Source organism: Balaenoptera physalus (genome assembly GCF_965194825.1).
Source record: "Balaenoptera physalus genome assembly, chromosome: 14".
In the NCBI taxonomy this organism is placed as follows: domain Eukaryota; kingdom Metazoa; phylum Chordata; class Mammalia; order Artiodactyla; family Balaenopteridae; genus Balaenoptera; species Balaenoptera physalus.
In genome coordinates, this window is record NC_138893.1 from 17,837,748 (window position 1) to 17,851,863 (window position 14,116).

Here is a 14,116-nt window from a genome sequence, read left to right on the forward strand (position 1 = left end):
GGCTTGAGGAGATGAGGCCTGCAGCAGTGCCCGGATGGGGCAGAGGAATCCTCGGGCACTGGCGACTAAAGGAAAAGGCGGATTGGGAGGCCAAAAATACTACAGCACCCGGTTTTCCCAGGTGGTCTCCCATCCAGGTACTAAACAAACCCGACCCTGCTTAGCTTCAGGGATCAGACGAGATGGGGTGCGTTTAGGGTGGTATGGCTGCAGAAGGCAACGGGCGCCACGGGGTGCCTCTTGAGCCTCAGCTTAGCTGGTGCTGGCGAATTACCGCCAGTCTGGTGACCAGCCCTCGGCAGCACGGCCCTGCCGCCCACCCAGGCAGGCGACAGCAGTCCTCGGGGTCCAGGGGGTGGTGGATTCTTGGGCGACCTCGCAACTCTGTTCAGGCGGCAACATCCAGGCTTGTAGGTGTTTGACGCTCTGCCCCAGATCCCACTTGACGCTCACAAGGTCTGGGACTCAGAGGCTTAAGGGCCAGTGGCCTGCTGTCCCTTGGGCATTTCCCACCGTGTCCACCCCCGCAGTGCTTGGCGCAGCCCAGCCATGGCCGCGCCGGCCCTCCTGCCCGACGGCGGTTGGCCCAAAGCCACTGGGAGCCACCATTGGGCCGGCACGGCCCCTTAGCCCCAGCAAAGCCACCCTTGTACCCACGCCACCCAAAAAGCACAGTTCTCGGCTTTGGAGGTCAGGCGACCTGGAGACCCGGTCATGGCCCACGACCCCACTCCTGCCTCCAGCTGTGGCGAAACAGCAGAGGGTGGGCTTTTTCCGGAGTTATCTGTAAAGAGACACGCGGGCAGATAGGTGGCTGGGGCGTGCATGTGCGCTGGTGGGGGCGGCCAGGTGTAGCTCGAAGGCCTCGTGGGCCTATCGGCCGTCAGCCGGGCCTACGGTGCAGTCTGGGTGTAGGCCAGCCACCCCGGGAGCGGCTGGTTTATGGTTATCTACCAGGGCCGCCTTCTGGCCGCATGTCCAACCAGACCAGCGGGGTGCGCCCCCTCCAGAGCACGCTGTGTTGGGAGAGGCTTGAGGAGATGAGGCCTGCAGCAGTGCCCGGATGGGGCAGAGGAATCCTCGGGCACCGGCGACTAAAGGAAAAGGCGGATTGGGAGGCCAAAAATACTACAGCACCCGGTTTTCCCAGGTGGTCTCCCATCCAGGTACTAAACAGACCAGACCCTGCTTAGCTTCAGGGATCAGACGAGATGGGGTGCGTTTAGGGTGGTATGGCTGCAGAAGGCAACAGGCGCCACGGGGTGCCTCTTGAGCCTCAGCTTAGCTGGTGCTGGCGAATTACCGCCAGTCTGGTGACCAGCCCTCGGCAGCACGGCCCTGCCGCCCACCCAGGCAGGCGACAGCAGGCCTCAGGGTCCAGGGGGTGGTGGATTCTTGGGCGACCTCGCAACTCCGTTCAGGCGGCAACATCCAGGCTTGTAGGTGTTTGACGCTCTGCCCCAGATCCCACTTGACGCTCACAAGGTCTGGGACTCAGAGGCTTAAGGGCCAGTGGCCTGATGTCCCTTGGGCATTTCCCACCGTGTCCACCCCCGCAGTGCTTGGCGCAGCCCAGCCATGGCCGCGCCGGCCCTCCTGCCCGACGGCGGTTGGCCCAAAGCCACTGGGAGCCACCATTGGGCCGGCACGGCCCCTTAGCCCCAGCAAAGCCACCCTTGTACCCACGCCACCCAAAAAGCACAGTTCTCGGCTTTGGAGGTCAGGCGACCTGGAGACCCGGTCATGGCCCACGACCCCACTCCTGCCTCCAGCTGTGGCGAAACAGCAGAGGGTGGGCTTTTTCCGGAGTTATCTGTAAAGAGACACGCGGGCAGATAGGTGGCTGGGGCGTGCATGTGCGCTGGTGGGGGCGGCCAGGTGTAGCTCGAAGGCCTCGTGGGCCTATCGGCCGTCAGCCGGGCCTACGGTGCAGTCTGGGTGTAGGCCAGCCACCCCGGGAGCGGCTGGTTTATGGTTATCTACCAGGGCCGCCTTCTGGCCGCATGTCCAACCAGACCAGCGGGGTGCGCCCCCTCCAGAGCACGCTGTGTTGGGAGGGGCCTGAGGAGGTGAGGCCTGCAGCGGTGCCAGGCGGAGGTGATGGCGGCCTCGGCCGTGGGCGACTAAAGGAGAATTTATAGTGGGAGGCAAAAATGCATACAGAACCCGGTATTCCAATGTGGACTCCCATCCAAGTACTAACCAGGCCCGACCCTGCTTAGCTTCCAGGATCAGACGAGATGGGGCGCGTTCAGGGTGGTATGGCCGTAGAAGGCAGCGGGAGCCACGGGGCACCTCTTGAGGCTCAGCTTCGCTGGTGCTGCCGACATACCGCCAGCCCGGCAGCCAACCATCTCCAGCACGGCCCTGCCGTCTGCCAAGGCAGGCGACAGGAGGCCTCGGGGACCCTGGGTTGGCTGACACTTGGGTGACCTCGCAGCTCAGGTCAGGCGGGACCCTCCAGGCCCGTAGGCACTTGGCCCTCCACCCCAGATCCCTCTTGACGCTCACAAGGACGTGGCCTTGGAGGCTTAAGGGCACGTGGCCCGCGGTTCCTTGGGCATTCACCACTCTGTCTGCCCACACAGCTCTAGGCAAAGGCCAGCCGCCGCCTGGCCGGCCCTACTGCCTGACGGCAGTTGGCCCGAAGCCACTGGGAGACACCATTGAGTCGGCACGACCCCTTAGACCCAGCAAGGCCACCCTTGCCCCCACGCCAACGGCCGAAGAAAGTTCCCTGTGCCTGGTGACCGGCTGGGCCAGAGGACCGGTCCCGGCCCAAGAACCCACTCCCGCCCATGGCCGTGGCGAAACGGCGGAGGGTGGGCTTTTTCCGGAGGGAGCTGTGGAGAGACACACAGGCAGACAGGTGGCGGCAGCGCGGATGGGCGCTGGTGCTGTCGGCCAGATGCAGGTCGAAGGCCTTGCGGGCCTCCCGATCATCAGCCGGGCCTGCGGCAGAGTCTGGGTCAGAGCCAGCCACCCCGGGAGCGGCTGGGGTGCGGCTGCCTCCCAGGGCCGCCTTCTGGCGGCATGTCCAGCAGGACCGGCGGGAAGCGCCCCCTCCGGCGCATGCTGTGTTGGGAGAGGCTTGAGGAGATGAGGCCTGCAGCAGTGCCCGGATGGGGCAGAGGAATCCTCGGGCACTGGCGACTAAAGGAAAAGGCGGATTGGGAGGCCAAAAATACTACAGCACCCGGTTTTCCCAGGTGGTCTCCCATCCAGGTACTAAACAAACCCGACCCTGCTTAGCTTCAGGGATCAGACGAGATGGGGTGCGTTTAGGGTGGTATGGCTGCAGAAGGCAACGGGCGCCACGGGGTGCCTCTTGAGCCTCAGCTTAGCTGGTGCTGGCGAATTACCGCCAGTCTGGTGACCAGCCCTCGGCAGCACGGCCCTGCCGCCCACCCAGGCAGGCGACAGCAGTCCTCGGGGTCCAGGGGGTGGTGGATTCTTGGGCGACCTCGCAACTCTGTTCAGGCGGCAACATCCAGGCTTGTAGGTGTTTGACGCTCTGCCCCAGATCCCACTTGACGCTCACAAGGTCTGGGACTCAGAGGCTTAAGGGCCAGTGGCCTGCTGTCCCTTGGGCGTTTCCCACCGTGTCCACCCCCGCAGTGCTTGGCGCAGCCCAGCCATGGCCGCGCCGGCCCTCCTGCCCGACGGCGGTTGGCCCAAAGCCACTGGGAGCCACCATTGGGCCGGCACGGCCCCTTAGCCCCAGCAAAGCCACCCTTGTACCCACGCCACCCAAAAAGCACAGTTCTCGGCTTTGGAGGTCAGGCGACCTGGAGAACCGGTCATGGCCCACGACCCCACTCCTGCCTCCAGCTGTGGCGAAACAGCAGAGGGTGGGCTTTTTCCGGAGGTAGCTGTATAGAGACACACGGGCAGATAGGTGGCTGGGGCGTGCATGTGCGCTGGTGGGGGCGGCCAGGTGTAGCTCGAAGGCCTCGTGGGCCTATCGGCCGTCAGCCGGGCCTACGGTGCAGTCTGGGTGTAGGCCAGCCACCCCGGGAGCGGCTTGTTTATGGTTATCTACCAGGGCCGCCTTCTGGCCGCATGTCCAACCAGACCGGCGGGGTGCGCCCCCTCCAGAGCACGCTGTGTTGGGAGGGGCCTGAGGAGGTGAGGCCTGCAGCGGTGCCAGGCGGAGGTGATGGCGGCCTCGGCCGTGGGCGACTAAAGGAGAATTTATAGTGGGAGGCAAAAATGCATACAGAACCCGGTATTCCAATGTGGTCTCCCATCCAAGTACTAACCAGGCCCGACCCTGCTTAGCTTCCAGGATCAGACGAGATGGGGCGCGTTCAGGGTGGTATGGCCGTAGAAGGCAGCGGGAGCCACGGGGCACCTCTTGAGGCTCAGCTTCGCTGGTGCTGCCGACATACCGCCAGCCCGGCAGCCAACCATCTCCAGCACGGCCCTGCCGTCTGCCAAGGCAGGCGACAGGAGGCCTCGGGGACCCTGGGTTGGCGGACACGTGGGTGACCTCGCAGCTCAGGTCAGGCGGGACCCTCCAGGCCCGTAGGCGCTTGGCCCTCCACCCCAGATACCTCTTGACGCTCACAAGGACGTGGCCTTGGAGGCTTAAGGGCACGTGGCCCGCGGTTCCTTGGGCATTCACCACTCTGTCTGCCCACACAGCTCTAGGCAAAGGCCAGCCGCCGCCTGGCCGGCCCTACTGCCTGACGGCAGTTGGCCCGAAACCACTGGGAGACACCATTGAGTCGGCACGACCCCTTAGACCCAGCAAGGCCACCCTTGACCCACGCCAACTGCCGAACAAAGTTGCCTGTGCCTGGTGACCGGCTGGGCCAGAGGACCGGTCCCGGCCCAAGAACCCACTCCCGCCCACGGCCGTGGCGAAACGGCGGAGGGTGGGCTTTTTCCGGAGGGAGCTGTGGAGAGACACACAGGCAGACAGGTGGCGGCAGCACGGATGGGCGCTGGTGCTGTCGGCCAGGTGCAGGTCGAAGGCCTTGCGGGCCTCCCGATCATCAGCCGGGCCTGCGGCAGAGTCTGGGTCAGAGCCAGCCACCCCGGGAGCGGCTGGGGTGCGGCTGCCTCCCAGGGCCGCCTTCTGGCGGCATGTCCAGCAGGACCGGCGGGAAGCGCCCCCTCCGGCGCACGCTGTGTTGGGAGAGGCTTGAGGAGATGAGGCCTGCAGCAGTGCCCGGATGGGGCAGAGGAATCCTCGGGCACCGGCGACTAAAGGAAAAGGCGGATTGGGAGGCCAAAAATACTACAGCACCCGGTTTTCCCAGGTGGTCTCCCATCCAGGTACTAAACAGACCCGACCCTGCTTAGCTTCAGGGATCAGACGAGATGGGGTGCGTTTAGGGTGGTATGGCTGCAGAAGGCAACGGGCGCCACGGGGTGCCTCTTGAGCCTCAGCTTAGCTGGTGCTGGCGAATTACCGCCAGTCTGGTGACCAGCCCTCGGCAGCACGGCCCTGCCGCCAACCCAGGCAGGCGACAGCAGGCCTCGGGGTCCAGGGGGTGGTGGATTCTTGGGCGACCTCGCAACTCCGTTCAGGTGGCAACATCCAGGTTTGTAGGAGTTTGACGCTCTGCCCCAGATCCCACTTGACGCTCACAAGGTCTGGGACTCAGAGGCTTAAGGGCCAGTGGCCTGCTGTCCCTTGGGCATTTCCCACCGTGTCCACCCCCGCAGTGCTTGGCGCAGCCCAGCCATGGCCGCGCCGGCCCTCCTGCCCGACGGCGGTTGGCCCAAAGCCACTGGGAGCCACCATTGGGCTGGCACGGCCCCTTAGCCCCAGCAAAGCCACCCTTGTACCCACGCCACCCAAAAAGCACAGTTCTCGGCTTTGGAGGTCAGGCGACCTGGAGAACCGGTCATGGCCCACGACCCCACTCCTGCCTCCAGCTGTGGCGAAACAGCAGAGGGTGGGCTTTTTCCGGAGGTAGCTGTATAGAGACACACGGGCAGATAGGTGGCTGGGGCGTGCATGTGCGCTGGTGGGGGCGGCCAGGTGTAGGTCGAAGGCCTCGTGGGCCTATCGGCCGTCAGCCGGGCCTACGGTGCAGTCTGGGTGTAGGCCAGCCACCCCGGGAGCGGCTGGTTTATGGTTATCTACCAGGGCCGCCTTCTGGCCGCATGTCCAACCAGACCGGCTGGGTGCGCCCCCTCCAGAGCACGCTGTGTTGGGAGGGGCCTGAGGAGGTGAGGCCTGCAGCGGTGCCAGGCAGAGGTGATGGCGGACTCGGCCGTGGGCGACTAAAGGAGAATTTATAGTGGGAGGCAAAAATGCATACAGAACCCGGTATTCCAATGTGATCTCCCATCCAAGTACTAACCAGGCCCGACCCTGCTTAGCTTCCAGGATCAGACGAGATGGGGCGCGTTCAGGGTGGTATGGCCGTAGAAGGCAGCGGGAGCCACGGGACACCTCTTGAGGCTCAGCTTCGCTAGTGATGCCGACATACCGCCAGCCCGGCAGCCAACCATCTCCAGCACGGCCCTGCCGTCTGCCAAGGCAGGCGACAGGAGGCCTCGGGGACCCTGGGTTGGCGGACACGTGGGTGACCTCGCAGCTCAGGTCAGGCGGGACCCTCCAGGCCCGTAGGTGCTTGGCCCTCCACCCCAGATCCCTCTTGACGCTCACAAGGACGTGGCCTTGGAGGCTTAAGGGCACGTGGCCCGCGGTTCCTTGGGCATTCACCACTCTGTCTGCCCACACAGCTCTAGGCAAAGGCCAGCCACCGCCTGGCCGGCCCTACTGCCTGACGGCAGTTGGCCCGAAACCACTGGGAGACACCATTGAGTCGGCACGACCCCTTAGACCCAGCAAGGCCACCCTTGACCCAGGACAACTGCCGAACAATGTTGCCTGTGCCTGGTGACCGGCTGGGCCAGAGGACCGGTCCGGGCCCAAGAACCCACTCCCGCCCACGGCCGTGGCGAAACGGCGGAGGGTGGGCTTTTTCCGGAGGGAGCTGTGGAGAGACACACAGGCAGACAGGTGGCGGCAGCGCGGATGGGCGCTGGTGCTGTCGGCCAGGTGCAGGTCGAAGGCCTTGCGGGCCTCCCGATCATCAGCCGGGCCTGCGGCAGAGTCTGGGTCAGAGCCAGCCACCCCGGGAGTGGCTGGGGTGCGGCTGCCTCCCAGGGCCGCCTTCTGGCGGCATGTCCAGCAGGACCGGCGGGAAGCGCCCCCTCCGGCGCACGCTGTGTTGGGAGAGGCTTGAGGAGATGAGGCCTGCAGCAGTGCCCGGATGGGGCAGAGGAATCCTCGGGCACTGGCGACTAAAGGAAAAGGCGGATTGGGAGGCCAAAAATACTACAGCACCCGGTTTTCCCAGGTGGTCTCCCATCCAGGTACTAAACAGACCCGACCCTGCTTAGCTTCAGGGATCAGACGAGATGGGGTGCGTTTAGGGTGGTATGGCTGCAGAAGGCAACGGGCGCCACGGGGTGCCTCTTGAGCCTCAGCTTAGCTGGTGCTGGCGAATTACCGCCAGTCTGGTGACCAGCCCTCGGCAGCACGGCCCTGCCGCCCACCCAGGCAGGCGACAGCAGGCCTCGGGGTCCAGGTGGTGGTGGATTCTTGGGCGACCTTGCAACTCTGTTCAGGCGGCAACATCCAGGCTTGTAGGTATTTGACGCTCTGCCCCAGATCCCACTTGACGCTCACAAGGTCTGGGACTCAGAGGCTTAAGGGCCAGTGGCCTGCTGTCCCTTGGGCATTTCCCACCGTGTCCACCCCCGCAGTGCTTGGCGCAGCCCAGCCATGGCCGCGCCGGCCCTCCTGCCCGACGGCGGTTGGCCCAAAGCCACTGGGAGCCACCATTGGGCCGGCACGGCCCCTTAGCCCCAGCAAAGCCACCCTTGTACCCACGCCACCCAAAAAGCACAGTTCTCGGCTTTGGAGGTCAGGCGACCTGGAGAACCGGTCATGGCCCACGACCCCACTCCTGCCTCCAGCTGTGGCGAAACAGCAGAGGGTGGGCTTTTTCCGGAGGTAGCTGTATAGAGACACACGGGCAGATAGGTGGCTGGGGCGTGCATGTGCGCTGGTGGGGGCGGCCAGGTGTAGGTCGAAGGCCTCGTGGGCCTATCGGCCGTCAGCCGGGCCTACGGTGCAGTCTGGGTGTAGGCCAGCCACCCCGGGAGCGGCTGGTTTATGGTTATCTACCAGGGCCGCCTTCTGGCCGCATGTCCAACCAGACCGGCGGTGTGCGCCCCCTCCAGAGCACGCTGTGTTGGGAGGGGCCTGAGGAGGTGAGGCCTGCAGCGGTGCCAGGCGGAGGTGATGGCGGCCTCGGCCGTGGGCGACTAAAGGAGAATTTATAGTGGGAGGCAAAAATGCATACAGAACCCGGTATTCCAATGTGGTCTCCCATCCAAGTACTAACCAGGCCCGACCCTGCTTAGCTTCCAGGATCAGACGAGATGGGGCGCGTTCAGGGTGGTATGGCCGTAGAAGGCAGCGGGAGCCACGGGGCACCTCTTGAGGCTCAGCTTCGCTGGTGCTGCCGACATACCGCCAGCCCGGCAGCCAACCATCTCCAGCACGGCCCTGCCGTCTGCCAAGGCAGGCGACAGGAGGCCTCGGGGACCCTGGGTTGGCGGACACGTGGGTGACCTCGCAGCTCAGGTCAGGCGGGACCCTCCAGGCCCGTAGGCGCTTGGCCCTCCACCCCAGATCCCTCTTGACGCTCACAAGGACGTGGCCTTGGAGGCTTAAGGGCACGTGGCCCGCGGTTCCTTGGGCATTCACCACTCTGTCTACCCACACAGCTCTAGGCAAAGGCCAGCCGCCGCCTGGCCGGCCCTACTGCCTGACGGCAGTTGGCCCGAACCCACTGGGAGACACCATTGAGTCGGCACGACCCCTTAGACCCAGCAAGGCCACCCTTGCCCCCACGCCAACTGCCGAAGAAAGTTCCCTGTGCCTGGTGACCGGCTGGGCCAGAGGACCGGTCCCGGCCCAAGAAACCACTCCCGCCCACGGCCGTGGCGAAACGGCGGAGGGTGGGCTTTTTCCGGAGGGAGCTGTGGAGAGACACACAGGCAGACAGGTGGCGGCAGCGCGGATGGGTGCTGGTGCTGTCGGCCAGGTGCAGGTCGAAGGCCTTGCGGGCCTCCTGATCATCAGCCGGGCCTGCGGCAGAGTCTGGGTCAGAGCCAGCCACCCCGGGAGCGGCTGGGGTGCGGCTGCCTCCCAGGGCCGCCTTCTGGCGGCATGTCCAGCAGGACCGGCGGGAAGCGCCCCCTCCGGCGCACGCTGTGTTGGGAGAGGCTTGAGGAGATGAGGCCTGCAGCAGTGCCCGGATGGGACAGAGGAATCCTCGGGCACCGGCGACTAAAGGAAAAGGCGGATTAGGAGGCCAAAAATACTACAGCACCCGGTTTTCCCAGGTGGTCTCCCATCCAGGTACTAAACAGACCCGACCCTGCTTAGCTTCAGGGATCAGACGAGATGGGGTGCGTTTAGGGTGGTATGGCTGCAGAAGGCAACGGGCGCCACGGGGTGCTTCTTGAGCCTCAGCTTAGCTGGTGCTGGCGAATTACCGCCGGTCTGGTGACCAGCCCTCGGCAGCACGGCCCTGCCGCCCACCCAGGCAGGCGACAGCAGGCCTCGGGGTCCAGGGGGTGGTGGATTCTTGGGCGACCTCGCAACTCCGTTCAGGCGGCAACATCCAGGCTTGTAGGTGTTTGACGCTCTGCCCCAGATCCCACTTGACGCTCACAAGGTCTGGGACTCAGAGGCTTAAGGGCCAGTGGCCTGCTGTCCCTTGGGCATTTCCCACCGTGTCCACCCCCGCAGTGCTTGGCGCAGCCCAGCCATGGCCGCGCCGGCCCTCCTGCCCGACGGCGGTTGGCCCAAAGCCACTGGGAGCCACCATTGGGCCGGCACGGCCCCTTAGCCCCAGCAAAGCCACCCTTGTACCCACGCCACCCAAAAAGCACAGTTCTCGGCTTTGGAGGTCAGGCGACCTGGAGAACCGGTCATGGCCCACGACCCCACTCCTGCCTCCAGCTGTGGCGAAACAGCAGAGGGTGGGCTTTTTCCGGAGGTTGCTGTATAGAGACACACGGGCAGATAGGTGGCTGGGGCGTGCATGTGCGCTGGTGGGGGCGGCCAGGTGTAGCTCGAAGGCCTCGTGGGCCTATCGGCCGTCAGCCGGGCCTACGGTGCAGTCTGGGTGTAGGCCAGCCACCCCGGGAGCGGCTGGTTTATGGTTATCTACCAGGGCCGCCTTCTGGCCGCATGTCCAACCAGACCGGCGGGGTGCGCCCCCTCCAGAGCACGCTGTGTTGGGAGGGGCCTGAGGAGGTGAGGCCTGCAGCGGTGCCAGGCGGAGGTGATGGCGGCCTCGGCCGTGGGCGACTAAAGGAGAATTTATAGTGGGAGGCAAAAATGCATACAGAACCCGGTATTCCAATGTGGTCTCCCATCCAAGTACTAACCAGGCCCGACCCTGCTTAGCTTCCAGGATCAGACGAGATGGGGCGCGTTCAGGGTGGTATGGCCGTAGAAGGCAGTGGGAGCCACGGGGCACCTCTTGAGGCTCAGCTTCGCTGGTGCTGCTGACATACCGCCAGCCCGGCAGCCAACCATCTCCAGCACGGCCCTGCCGTCTGCCAAGGCAGGCGACAGGAGGCCTCGGGGACCCTGGGTTGGCGGACACGTGGGTGACCTCGCAGCTCAGGTCAGGCGGGACCCTCCAGGCCCGTAGGCGCTTGGCCCTCCACCCCAGATCCCTCTTGACGCTCACAAGGACGTGGCCTTGGAGGCTTAAGGGCACGTGGCCCGCGGTTCCTTGGGCATTCACCACTCTGTCTGCCCACACAGCTCTAGGCAAAGGCCAGCCACCGCCTGGCCGGCCCTACTGCCTGACGGCAGTTGGCCCGAAACCACTGGGAGACACCATTGAGTCGGCACGACCCCTTAGACCCAGCAAGGCCACCCTTGACCCACGCCAACTGCCGAACAAAGTTGCCTGTGCCTGGTGACCGGCTGGGCCAGAGGACCGGTCCCGGCCCAAGAACCCACTCCCGCCCACGGCCGTGGCGAAACGGCGGAGGGTGGGCTTTTTCCGGAGGGAGCTGTGGAGAGACACACAGGCAGACAGGTGGCGGCAGCGCGGATGGGCGCTGGTGCTGTCGGCCAGGTGCAGGTCGAAGGCCTTGCGGGCCTCCCGATCATCAGCCGGGCCTGCGGCAGAGTCTGGGTCAGAGCCAGCCACCCCGGGAGTGGCTGGGGTGCGGCTGCCTCCCAGGGCCGCCTTCTGGCGGCATGTCCAGCAGGACCGGCGGGAAGCGCCCCCTCCGGCGCACGCTGTGTTGGGAGAGGCTTGAGGAGATGAGGCCTGCAGCAGTGCCCGGATGGGGCAGAGGAATCCTCGGGCACTGGCGACTAAAGGAAAAGGCGGATTGGGAGGCCAAAAATACTACAGCACCCGGTTTTCCCAGGTGGTCTCCCATCCAGGTACTAAACAGACCCGACCCTGCTTAGCTTCAGGGATCAGACGAGATGGGGTGCGTTTAGGGTGGTATGGCTGCAGAAGGCAACGGGCGCCACGGGGTGCCTCTTGAGCCTCAGCTTAGCTGGTGCTGGCGAATTACCGCCAGTCTGGTGACCAGCCCTCGGCAGCACGGCCCTGCCGCCCACCCAGGCAGGCGACAGCAGGCCTCGGGGTCCAGGTGGTGGTGGATTCTTGGGCGACCTTGCAACTCTGTTCAGGCGGCAACATCCAGGCTTGTAGGTATTTGACGCTCTGCCCCAGATCCCACTTGACGCTCACAAGGTCTGGGACTCAGAGGCTTAAGGGCCAGTGGCCTGCTGTCCCTTGGGCATTTCCCACCGTGTCCACCCCCGCAGTGCTTGGCGCAGCCCAGCCATGGCCGCGCCGGCCCTCCTGCCCGACGGCGGTTGGCCCAAAGCCACTGGGAGCCACCATTGGGCCGGCACGGCCCCTTAGCCCCAGCAAAGCCACCCTTGTACCCACGCCACCCAAAAAGCACATTTCTCGGCTTTGGAGGTCAGGCGACCTGGAGAACCGGTCATGGCCCACGACCCCACTCCTGCCTCCAGCTGTGGCGAAACAGCAGAGGGTGGGCTTTTTCCGGAGGTAGCTGTATAGAGACACACGGGCAGATAGGTGGCTGGGGCGTGCATGTGCGCTGGTGGGGGCGGCCAGGTGTAGGTCGAAGGCCTCGTGGGCCTATCGGCCGTCAGCCGGGCCTACGGTGCAGTCTGGGTGTAGGCCAGCCACCCCGGGAGCGGCTGGTTTATGGTTATCTACCAGGGCCGCCTTCTGGCCGCATGTCCAACCAGACCGGCGGTGTGCGCCCCCTCCAGAGCACGCTGTGTTGGGAGGGGCCTGAGGAGGTGAGGCCTGCAGCGGTGCCAGGCGGAGGTGATGGCGGCCTCGGCCGTGGGCGACTAAAGGAGAATTTATAGTGGGAGGCAAAAATGCATACAGAACCCGGTATTCCAATGTGGTCTCCCATCCAAGTACTAACCAGGCCCGACCCTGCTTAGCTTCCAGGATCAGACGAGATGGGGCGCGTTCAGGGTGGTATGGCCGTAGAAGGCAGCGGGAGCCACGGGGCACCTCTTGAGGCTCAGCTTCGCTGGTGCTGCCGACATACCGCCAGCCCGGCAGCCAACCATCTCCAGCACGGCCCTGCCGTCTGCCAAGGCAGGCGACAGGAGGCCTCGGGGACCCTGGGTTGGCGGACACGTGGGTGACCTCGCAGCTCAGGTCAGGCGGGACCCTCCAGGCCCGTAGGCGCTTGGCCCTCCACCCCAGATCCCTCTTGACGCTCACAAGGACGTGGCCTTGGAGGCTTAAGGGCACGTGGCCCGCGGTTCCTTGGGCATTCACCACTCTGTCTGCCCACACAGCTCTAGGCAAAGGCCAGCCGCCGCCTGGCCGGCCCTACTGCCTGACGGCAGTTGGCCCGAACCCACTGGGAGACACCATTGAGTCGGCACGACCCCTTAGACCCAGCAAGGCCACCCTTGCCCCCACGCCAACTGCCGAAGAAAGTTCCCTGTGCCTGGTGACCGGCTGGGCCAGAGGACCGGTCCCGGCCCAAGAAACCACTCCCGCCCACGGCCGTGGCGAAACGGCGGAGGGTGGGCTTTTTCCGGAGGGAGCTGTGGAGAGACACACAGGCAGACAGGTGGCGGCAGCGCGGATGGGTGCTGGTGCTGTCGGCCAGGTGCAGGTCGAAGGCCTTGCGGGCCTCCTGATCATCAGCCGGGCCTGCGGCAGAGTCTGGGTCAGAGCCAGCCACCCCGGGAGCGGCTGGGGTGCGGCTGCCTCCCAGGGCCGCCTTCTGGCGGCATGTCCAGCAGGACCGGCGGGAAGCGCCCCCTCCGGCGCACGCTGTGTTGGGAGAGGCTTGAGGAGATGAGGCCTGCAGCAGTGCCCGGATGGGACAGAGGAATCCTCGGGCACCGGCGACTAAAGGAAAAGGCGGATTAGGAGGCCAAAAATACTACAGCACCCGGTTTTCCCAGGTGGTCTCCCATCCAGGTACTAAACAGACCCGACCCTGCTTAGCTTCAGGGATCAGACGAGATGGGGTGCGTTTAGGGTGGTATGGCTGCAGAAGGCAACGGGCGCCACGGGGTGCCTCTTGAGCCTCAGCTTAGCTGGTGCTGGCGAATTACCGCCGGTCTGGTGACCAGCCCTCGGCAGCACGGCCCTGCCGCCCACCCAGGCAGGCGACAGCAGGCCTCGGGGTCCAGGGGGTGGTGGATTCTTGGGCGACCTCGCAACTCCGTTCAGGCGGCAACATCCAGGCTTGTAGGTGTTTGACGCTCTGCCCCAGATCCCACTTGACGCTCACAAGGTCTGGGACTCAGAGGCTTAAGGGCCAGTGGCCTGCTGTCCCTTGGGCATTTCCCACCGTGTCCACCCCCGCAGTGCTTGGCGCAGCCCAGCCATGGCCGCGCCGGCCCTCCTGCCCGACGGCGGTTGGCCCAAAGCCACTGGGAGCCACCATTGGGCCGGCACGGCCCCTTAGCCCCAGCAAAGCCACCCTTGTACCCACGCCACCCAAAAAGCACAGTTCTCGGCTTTGGAGGTCAGGCGACCTGGAGAACCGGTCATGGCCCACGACCCCACTCCTG

At 65.2% G+C, this 14,116-nt stretch overlaps 1 protein-coding gene across 3 annotated transcripts in view; it reads left to right on the top strand.

The window, feature by feature from the left end:
- Positions 1-14,116, top strand: part of FMN2 (formin 2) — a 1,374,845-nt gene that overhangs the window by 564,308 nt on the left and 796,421 nt on the right. The window lies entirely within an intron of this gene.